We start from the raw sequence: 10,102 nt of genomic DNA, 5'->3' as shown, positions 1-10,102 counted from the left end.
AACCCATATGCACATCAGTTCAGCTTCAGGAATAAAAACAGAAAATACCAGCATCTGTGGACACTCAGGGAATCAAGGGATATGGGGATCGAGCGGGAAAGTGGAGCTGATGTAGAAGATCAGCCACGATCTTATTGAATGGAGGAGCAGGATCGAGGGGCCGTGTGGCCGACTCCTGCTCCTATTTCTTATGCCCTTAAAAACCCCCTCAGGCAGAATGTAAAATTCAAATTGATGTAATGTACCTGTAATCAATCTGTAATGTAACTGGAATTAATCTGTAATGAATCACCTGTATTGAGTGTAATGCAATGAGGTACCCTCGACTGTCATGAACTGTCATTATGTCCAATGTGTTCATTGAACTGTACTTGATGTAACCTGAATATTGTATAATCTGTATTGTGTACGTTTGGAATGTGATATGACAACTGTCTTGTATGTATTGCTGCAAATTTTATGAATAAAGTATATTTTTTGAAAAAAAAACAGGTTTAACGTTTGAGGTCGATGACATTTCGTCAGAACTGGAAGAAGTTAAAAGATTTAACAGTTTTTAAGCAACTTCAGGGCCAGGCAAAATGGGGGAGGAAAGAACAAAAGGCAAGGTCTGAGATTGAGTGGGAGGGCAGGAGTGATTAAATGACAAGAGGGATGATGATGATGATTCAAGGCGAGGAGGGCGGTAGTGGGAAAAGTAAAGAAACAAGAGATGAGCTGCAAATGGGCAGAACCATTCAGGAATTATCCATTCAATCCGGCGAATGGGGGGGGGCGTTCTTTCCTTTTATGGGTGATATGCAAATGAGGCAGCGAATGCAGTTGAATCTTCAAAAGCTATCATACTTAACCAAGGAAATGATGGAAAAACAATGATTCTTACATCTCCAGTAAACATTACTTATCAAAATGGAAAATAAACGTTTAAAATTCTTACTTGCCCTAATGTGAAAGAGTATTGACTGCCGTTGGATGGGAATTTGCAACACTGTTCGAGCATACTTACCTGGCAGGGGAGAGACCTTGATCAGGAAGGAGGTTCTCCCAGGACGAGGCTAACCCATTGCACTCCGGGTGTGCTGACGCCTGCGATGTCCCCAAATGCGGGATACTCGACTGCAAAATTTGTGGTAGTGGGGACTGCGTTCGCGCTCTCCCCTGGTTCATGACTAAAGATAGAAATGAAGTTTGCTCCCAGAGTGATGAGTTATTAATGGAGTAATCTCGAATCAGTGACTATTTGAGCGATCAGCGCAAACGACTTGCTGGCCGATTACTAGTGTTGTTTGTCGTTTTTCTGTAAAATACCTCGTAACCCTTAGATATTAAAGCATTTCCAGGACTGGGCGCTGAGATTCAGCCGCCGCAAAAGCTCGATGGGGAAAGGCCACAGTTTAGGACACTCTCGCCATCGTAGGCCGAGGGACTGGAAACCAAAAAAAACTCCTTGTAATGATTGTAATTGCTGTAATGTAACTGTAATCTATGCTGATTGCAAGTGCAATGAGGCACCCTGGAGTGCCTTTTGGCTAAGATCAAGTGTGTTCCTTTTCGGGCTTATTTGGATCTGAGCGGACTGGAACGCTGGCCGCGACCTCGTGCGCTCGCAAAGTGCGGACTTTGCTGTGATTGGTCGTTTGTGTGCTGGCTCCGCCCCTAAATTTGCATAAGGACCACATCAACACTGCAATGGCAGGGAAGGGCACCCGGGCAGTCGGCCATGGTGTGCCAAACACCGTCAGGGTGACGGTAACGACAGTCGAATGTGTTTCGCTGGTGGATCGGGAGCTTTTCGTCAAACGCGTTCTGCTCGACTGCTGTGGATTCAAAGCGACGGACATCTTGTGCCTCCAGGATTTCCCTCGAAGCGGACATTTTGACGTCACCTTCAAGACCGTCGCTGGACGCCAGAAGCTTCTTCAAGTCTTCAAGGAGAAGGGGAGCGTCGGACTGCTGGCCATGCTCACTGCGGAGCCGCTTTTCACCCTCCCAACGCAGAGGAATCGCAAGCTGATTGTACACATGTACAACCCACACGTCCCGCTCGCCGATGTGCTGACGTTCCTCGCCAGATACGTCGACGGGGCGCAGAACAGCGTCGACGTCACCGACCAGTTTGGGATCTGGACCAGCAAGAGGGAGGTCATGGCAACGTTGAGACTGGACGCCCAAGGCAACATCGTCCACCCTCCCTCCAGCTTCGCCATCGGAGGAAGTCGAGGAAAAATCACGTACGTGGGGCAGCCCAGAGTCTGTCGCACCTGCGGCAAATCCGGCCATTTGGCGAACACCTGCACTGCAACCGTCTGCAAGAACTGCAAGCAGGAAGGACACCAGACTAAGGACTGCAAGGAGAGCAAGCGCTGCAACCTGTGCGGGCTGGAAGGCCATCTCTACAGGGTCTGCCCCGAACGCAACCTCAGCTACGCCCAGGCGGCCAAGAACAACACAGCGGAGGAGGAGGGGGCAACAAGCAAGGATGCCCCAAAGAAGGCCAAGAGTCAGCGGCCGGCCGCGACCTCCTCCAAGAAGCCCCTAGCCCAGGAAAACAATGAACGAGGAAAGGGTCAAGCCGAAAACTGCCAGACCCCGACACCCAGCTCCGAGCCTCCCCAACAGACGACAGAGTCCATGGACGAGGAGGCAGCAGAGGGAGGATGGCAGCTGGTGGTCAATAAAACCAAAAAGAAGAAGCCAGAGAAAAGGAAACAAGCCCCTGCCGACACTACACCAGGGGCCAAAAGAGCACTCGAGTCGCAGTCGGACTGCAACGACTACCCCGAGTCTGACGAGGAGGGACGACAGGAGCGAAGTGGTCAGCCGTCCCACCGAAAGCGGCAAAATACCGAAGGTGACCCCGATGCGATCGGCAGCCCCCATCTCCAGAACACTGGGAGCGACAACGCCTCCAGTGCCCTCCAGCTCCAGGAAGCCGGCAGCATCGTAGTGCCCAGCGCACACCAGCTCCGAGACACCGGGAGCAGCACTGCAGAGAGCGAAGACCAGCTCCGGGAAACCGGGAGAAGCGACAACGAGGAGCCCCAACCGATCGAGGATCGCACGGACTCTTCACCCGACACCAGGCCGCCGATGTCACCCCGGCGGAACGACGACCCCCTCTCTGAGGCAGAACAGAACTCGTACCTCAGCTCAGGGATCGTGGAACACTTTACACAGATCACCTATATGCAGAAACACGGCCAAGAGCTGGAAACAGCAAACGGACTGACGGGTGACACTTTAAACAGTTGTTAAAATGGGTCTGAAAGTCGCATCCATTAACGTGCGTAGCGTTAAAAGCACTACGCGATGTGTGTCGACCTTGGACTACCTGGCCAAGGTCAAGAGCGACCTGCTGTTCTTACAGGAGTGCGGCCTGCCGCATCTCAGCAATTACAGGCAATGGTCGCAGCGCTGGGCCCACGGGCCGTCTATCTGGTCGGGAGGCAACGATAACCGTGCCTCCGGCCTGGGGATTCTGCTGCGGGGGGGCAACTTCACCATCACCGAAGTAAAGGAGGTGGTGGGGGGCCGTCTCCTCGTAGCAGACGTAATGTACAAAAACGCTCCGCTCCGGCTGATCAACGTGTACGCCCCGGCTCTGAAGAGCGAGCGGCTGGCCGTCTTCCAGCAGCTCCCACTGCTGCTGGCGACGTCCAAGCCGGTCATTCTCGGCGGTGACTTCAACTGCATCATCGATGCGGCTGGACGATCCGGCAGAGCCGACAGCAAACTGGACGCCACGTCCAAACTCCTGATGGAAGCGGTGAAAGACGCCAAGCTGTGCGACGTCTTCAGCAACCCTGCAGACGGAGCGGCGCGTCAATACACCTGGTCCAGACCAGACGGGTCCGTCCGTTCCAGGATAGACTTCCTGTTTGTATCCCCGAAGCTCAAGGTCAGATCCACCAAGGTCACACCGGTGTTCTTCTCTGACCACTGCCTCCTCCTGGCCGACTGTCACCTACAGGACGATCAGAGAGTGGGCAGGGGGACATGGAAGCTGAACGTGAAACTGTTGACCCCGGGAAACATTGAGGAACTGACGAGGGATTACAAAGGTTGGAGAACCGTAAAGCCCCTCTTTGATTCCCCAGTGCACTGGTGGGAAGCCATCAAGGCGAACATCAAGAGGTTCTTCATCCTCAAAGGTGTTCAGAAGGCGAGAGAGAGGCAGAGGGAAACGTCCCGACTCCAGAAAAGCATGCAGAATCTTCTCCTGCTGCAGTCGATGGGGATCGATGTCGGGGAGGAACTCAGAGAGGTGAAGGACCAGCAAGCCTCGCTCTTTGCCTCCGAGGCCTCCAAGATCATCTTCCGGTCCAGAGTCCGCTCCGTGGAGCAGGACGAGACTTGCTCGCGCTTCTTCTTCCAAAAGGTGCACAGAGAGAGCTCTGTGATCAGCAGCCTGAAGGAAGAGAACGGCTCGGTCACGTCCTCGCAGCCCGACATACTGAGGATCTGCAAATCCTTTTATGCCGGACTGTACGACACGAAGCCCACAGACAGCGCGGCCTCCCACTCCTTCTTGTCGTCTATCACGCAGGTTCTAGACGACAGCAAGCGGGAGAGTCTGGATCACCCGCTAACTCTGGACGAACTGACAAAGGCCGTCCGATCCTTCGAGAAGAGTAAGACTCCCGGAAGCGACGGCTTACCGATGGAGTTGTACTCGGCTCTGTGGGACTGGATAGGCCCAGACCTGCTGGAAGTGTACGGGGGTATGCTTCTGGCAGGCAGCATGTCAGACTCCATGAGGAAAGGCATCATCACTCTCATCTACAAACGGAAGGGGGAGAGGGAAGAAATCAAAAATTGGCGACCCATCTCACTACTTAACGTGGACTACAAAATTCTGTCCAAGGTCATCGCCAATCGGGTCAAGTCAGCCCTGGAGGTGGTGATCCACCCCGATCAGACCTGCGCCGTACCCAGCAGGAAGATCTCTGATAGCCTGGCGCTACTCAGGGATACGATTGCCTACGTACAGGACAGGGGGGTGAACACCTGCCTGATCAGCCTGGACCAGGAGAAGGCCTTTGACAGAATATCCCACACGTACATGATGGACGTGCTCTCCAAAATGGGGTTTGGGGAGGGAATCCGCAATTGGATCCAACTGCTCTACACAAACATAAGTAGCGCAGTTTCAATCAATGGGTGGGAATCAGAAAGCTTTCCGATCAAATCTGGAGTCAGGCAGGGCTGTCCTCTCTCCTCCGTCTTGTTCGTGTGTTGCATCGAACCCTTTGCCGAGTCCATCAGGAGGGATGCGGGCATAAGAGGGGTGACGATCCCAGGCAGCGGAGGTACTCAGGTCAAGGCCTCCCTGTACATGGATGACGTCGCCGTCTTTTGCTCGGATCAGCTGTCGGTCCGCAGATTGATGAGCATCTGCGACCAGTTCGAACTGGCCTCGGGGGCCAGGGTAAATCGTAGCAAGAGCGAGGCCATGTTCTTTGGGAACTGGACCGACCGATCCTTTGTCCCCTTCACCGTCAGGTCGGATTACCTGAAGGTGCTGGGGATCTGGTTCGGGGGGGCCGGGGCGTGCACCAAAAACTGGGAGGAGCGTATCTCCAAGGTTAAGCAGAAACTGGGACTGTGGCATCAACGATCCCTCTCGATCGTGGGCAAGAACCTGGTCATCAGGTGCGAGGTGCTCTCGGTGTTGCTGTACGTGGCGCAGGTCTGGCCCATACCTCGCTCCTGCGCCGCGACAGTCACCCGAGCCATCTTCCACTTTGTCTGGAGATCAAAAATGGACCGTGTCCGCAGGGTCACGATGTACAAATCTCCAGAGAAAGGGGGGAAAGGCGTGCCCAACGTGGCCCTCATCCTGATGGTCACCTTTGTGTGCGGCTGCATCAAGCTGTGCATAGACCCTCAGTACGCAAACACAAAGTGTCACTACGTGCTGAGGTTCTACCTGTCCCCGGTGTTGAGAAGGATGGGCCTGGCCACGCTGCCATGGAACGCTCCGTCCAGTTGGACCGTTCCGCCCCACCTGTCCTTCGTGGAAAGGTTTGTGCAGGAAAACACCTTTGACCACAAGGCGATCAGCAAGTGGTCCGCACGTAACGTCCTCGAGACCCTGCGGGAAAAGGAGATGGTGGATCCTGTCAGTTGGTTCCCTGAGCAGACTGTCAATGTCATTTGGCAGAACGCCTCATCGCCAGAGCTCTCAAACAAGCACCAAGACCTAGCTTGGCTGGTGGTGAGAAGGGCCCTTCCCGTCAGATCCTTCATGCACTCCCGGGCTCTCAGCGCCACCGCGCGCTGTCCCAGAGGAGGCTGCGGTGGAGACGAGACCGTCACCCATCTCCTTATGGAATGTGCCTTTGCAAAGAAGGTCTGGAGAGAGATGCAGTGGTATCTGTCCAGGTTCGTCCCGAGCAGTTCCGTAACACAGGTTTCTGTGCTCTACGGGCTGTTACCGGGGACGCACACTGAGACGGACATCAACTGCTGCTGGAAGACCATCAACTTGGTGAAAGATGCCCTTTGGTCTGCCCGAAACTTGCTGGTCTTCCAGCACAAGGAGCTGTCCTCGACCGATTGTTGCAGACTGGCACATTCCAAGGTCCAGGACTGCGTGCTGAGGGATGCACTGAGGATGGGTGCGGCCGCCGCAAAGGCCCTGTGGGGAAAGGCAACCGTTTAGAGCCTTCCCGCCATTGTAAACCGAGGGGCTGCAATCAGGGAAAAACCCCCTCGGGCAGAATGTAAAATTCAAATTGCTGTAATGTACCTGGAATGAATCTGAAATGGACCAGAAATGAATCTGTAAGCAATAATCTGTGTTGAGTATGATGCAATGAGACACCCTAGAGTGTCATGAACTGCAATGATGTCCAATGTGTTCATTGAACTGTACTTGACGTTACCTGCAAATTGTATAATCTGTATTGTGTACGTTTGGAAAGTGATATGACAACTGTATTGTATGTACTGCTGCAAATTTTATGAATAAAGTATATTTTTTGAAAAAAAAAAGGAGGTTCTTCGTCTTCAAGGAGAAGGGAGCGTCGGACTGCTGGCCATGCTCTCTGCGGAGCCGCTCTTCACCCTCCCAACGCAGAGGAATCGCAAGCTGATTGTACACATGTACAACCCACACGTCCCGGTCACCGATGTGCTGACGTTCCTCGCCAGATACGTCGACGGGGCACAGAACAGCGTCGACGTCACCGACCAGTTTGGGATCTGGACCAGCAAGAGGGAGGTCACGGCAACGTTGAGACTGGACGCCCACGGCAACATCGTCCACCCTCCCTCCAGCTTCGCCATCGGAGGAAGTCGAGGATACATCACGTACGTGGGGCAGCCCAGAGTCTGTCGCACCTGCGGCAAATCCGGCCATTTGGCGAACACCTGCACTGCAACCGTCTGCAAGAACTGCAAGCAGGAAGGACACCAGATTAAGGACTGCAAGGAGAGCAAGCGCTGCAACCTGTGCGGACTGGAAGGCCATCTCTACAGGGTCTGCCCCGAACGCAACCTCAGCTACGCCCAGGCGGCCAAGAACAACACATCGGAGGAGGAGGGGGCAACAAGCAAGGATGCCCCAAAGAAGGCCAAGAGTCAGTGCCCGGCCGCGACCTCCTCCGAAAGCTTGTGGGATTAAAAATAAATTTGTTGGACTATAACTTGGTGTTGTAAAATTGTTTACAATCTGAGCTATCACCTCGAAGGACTTGCTGGCCGATTAACAATGGTGTTCGTCGTTCTTTTCTGTAAAATACCTAGTAACCCTTAGATATTAAAGCATTTCCAGGACTGGGCGCTGAGATGCAGCCACCGCAAAAGCTCGATGGGGAAAGGCCACAGTTTAGGACACTCTCGCCATCGTAGGCCGAGGGACTGGAAACCAAAAAAAACTCCTTGTAATGACTGTAATTGCTGTAATGTAACTGTAATCTATACTGATTGCAAGTGCAATGAGGCACCCTGCAGTGTCATGAACTGTATTTATCATGTATGACCTGTAGTTGTATTGTGATAGTTGCATTGTTCTGTTTACCTTTACAATTTTTATGAATAAAGTATATTTTTGAAATATATAATCAAAAACATCGCCAGAACTTTCAAACAAGCACCAAGACATAGCTTGGCTGGTGGTGAGAAGGGCCCTTCCTTTCAGATCCTTCTTGCACTCCCGGTCTCTCAGCGCCACCGCACATTGTCCCCGAGGAGGCTGCGGTGCAGACCAAACCGTCACCCATCTCATTCTGGAATGCGCCTTTGCAAAGAAGGTCTGGAGAGAGATGCAGTGGTATCTGTCCAAGTTCGTCCCGAGCAGCTCCGTAACACAGGACTGTGTGCTCTACGGGCTGTTCCCGGGGACGCACACCGAGACAGACATCAACTGCTGCTGGAAGTCCATTAACTTGGTGAAAGACGCCCTTTGGTCTGCCCGAAACCTGCTGGTCATCCAGTGCATGGAGCTGTCCTCGACCGAGTGTTGCAGACTGGCACATTCCAAGGTCCAGGACGACGTGCTCAGGGACGCACTGAGGATGGGTGCGGCCACCGCAAAGGCTCTGTGGGGAAAGGCAACCGTTTATAGCCTTCCCACCATTGTATACCGAGGGGCTGAAATCAGGGGAAAAAAAACCCTGTGCAGAATGTAAAATTCAAATTGCTGTAATGTACCTGTAATGAATCTGTAATGTACCTGTAATGAATCTGTAATCAACAATCTGTGTTGAGTATAATGCAATGAGACACCCCATAGTGTGATGAACTGTAATTATGTACAATGTGTTCATTGAACCGTACTTGATGTAACCTGCAAATTGTATAATCTGTATTGTGTACGTTTGGAATGTGATATGACAACTGTACTGTATGCATTGCTGCAAATTTTATTAATAAAGTACATTTTTTTGAAAAAGAAAAGCTGGAGTAAACCATTGGGACGGGAGTAATCTATTGGTGTTCCAGATATCTATTGGGGCTTCCGGTAATCTATTGATGGTCCAGAAACCACTGGGACAGGAGAAAGGAGCCACACAAGAGATTGTTACACAAGATTAGGGCTCATAGGATTGGAGGTAATATATTAGCATGGATTGACGATTGGTTAACGGACTGGAAAAAAGGAGTAAGGAATAAATGGGTCATTTTCGGGTTGGCAGGTAGTAACGAGACGGGTGCCGCAATGATCAGTGCTGGAGCCTCAGCTGTTTACAATCCATATCAATGACTTATAGGAGGGGACCGAGAATAATGTATCCAAACTTGTTGACGATACAAAGGTGGGAAAGTAAGTGGTGAGGAGGACGCAAAGAGGCTTCAAAGGGATATAGACAGGTTAAGTGAATGGGCGAGAAGGTGGCAAATAGAGTATAATGTGGGGAAATGTGAGGTTATTCACTTTGGTAGCAAGAATAGAAAAGCAGAATATTTTTTTAAATGGTGAGAGACTCAGAAATGTTGTAATCAGGGGGATTTGGGTTTCCTTGTACACGAATCAAAGAAAGTTAACATGCAGGTACAGCAAGCAATTAGGAAGGGAAATGCTATGTTATCCAATATTTCAAGAGGGTTGGAGTACAAGAATAAGGAGGTCTTGCTGCAAATATATAGGACTTTGGTGAGACCACATCTGGAGTACTGTGCACAGTTTTGGTCTCCTTACCTAAGGAAGGATATACTTGCCTTAGAGGGCGTGCAACGAAGGTTCACTGGATTGATTCCTGGGATGAGAGGGCTGTCCTATGAGGAGATATTGAGTAGAATGGGCTCATGTTCTCTGGATTTTAGAAGAATGAGTGGTGATCTAATTGAAACGTATAAAATTCTTAGAAGGCTTGACAAGGTAGATGCAGAGAGGCTGCTCTCCCTGGCTGGAGACTCTAGAACTAGGGGTCATAGTCTCAAGATGAGGGGTCGGCCATTTAGGACCGAGAAGAGGAAAAAAAATACTCAGCGGGTTGTGAATCTTTGGAATTTTCTGCCCCCCCCCCCCAGAGGGCTGTTGATGCTCAGTTGTTGAATATCTTCAAGACTGACATCGATCGATTTTTGGACACTGAGGGAATCAAGTGATATGTGGATACGGTGGGAAAGTGGAATTGAGGTCGAAGTTCAGCCATGA

The 10,102-nt window shown here is 51.5% G+C and overlaps 1 non-coding gene across 1 annotated transcript; it reads left to right on the top strand.

Moving 5' to 3' along the window:
* The first annotated feature begins 998 nt into the window (after positions 1-998).
* LOC137314032 (U1 spliceosomal RNA) lies at positions 999-1,161 on the top strand. Its single transcript, XR_010961169.1, has one exon. It is a non-coding gene; the product is annotated as a U1 spliceosomal RNA (small nuclear RNA).
* Positions 1,162-10,102: the final 8,941 nt, after the last annotated feature.

The sequence above is a fragment of the Heptranchias perlo genome, unplaced genomic scaffold, assembly GCF_035084215.1.
Source record: "Heptranchias perlo isolate sHepPer1 unplaced genomic scaffold, sHepPer1.hap1 HAP1_SCAFFOLD_50, whole genome shotgun sequence".
NCBI classification, from domain to species: domain Eukaryota; kingdom Metazoa; phylum Chordata; class Chondrichthyes; order Hexanchiformes; family Hexanchidae; genus Heptranchias; species Heptranchias perlo.
This window is presented reverse-complemented; position numbering and strand designations above follow the sequence as displayed.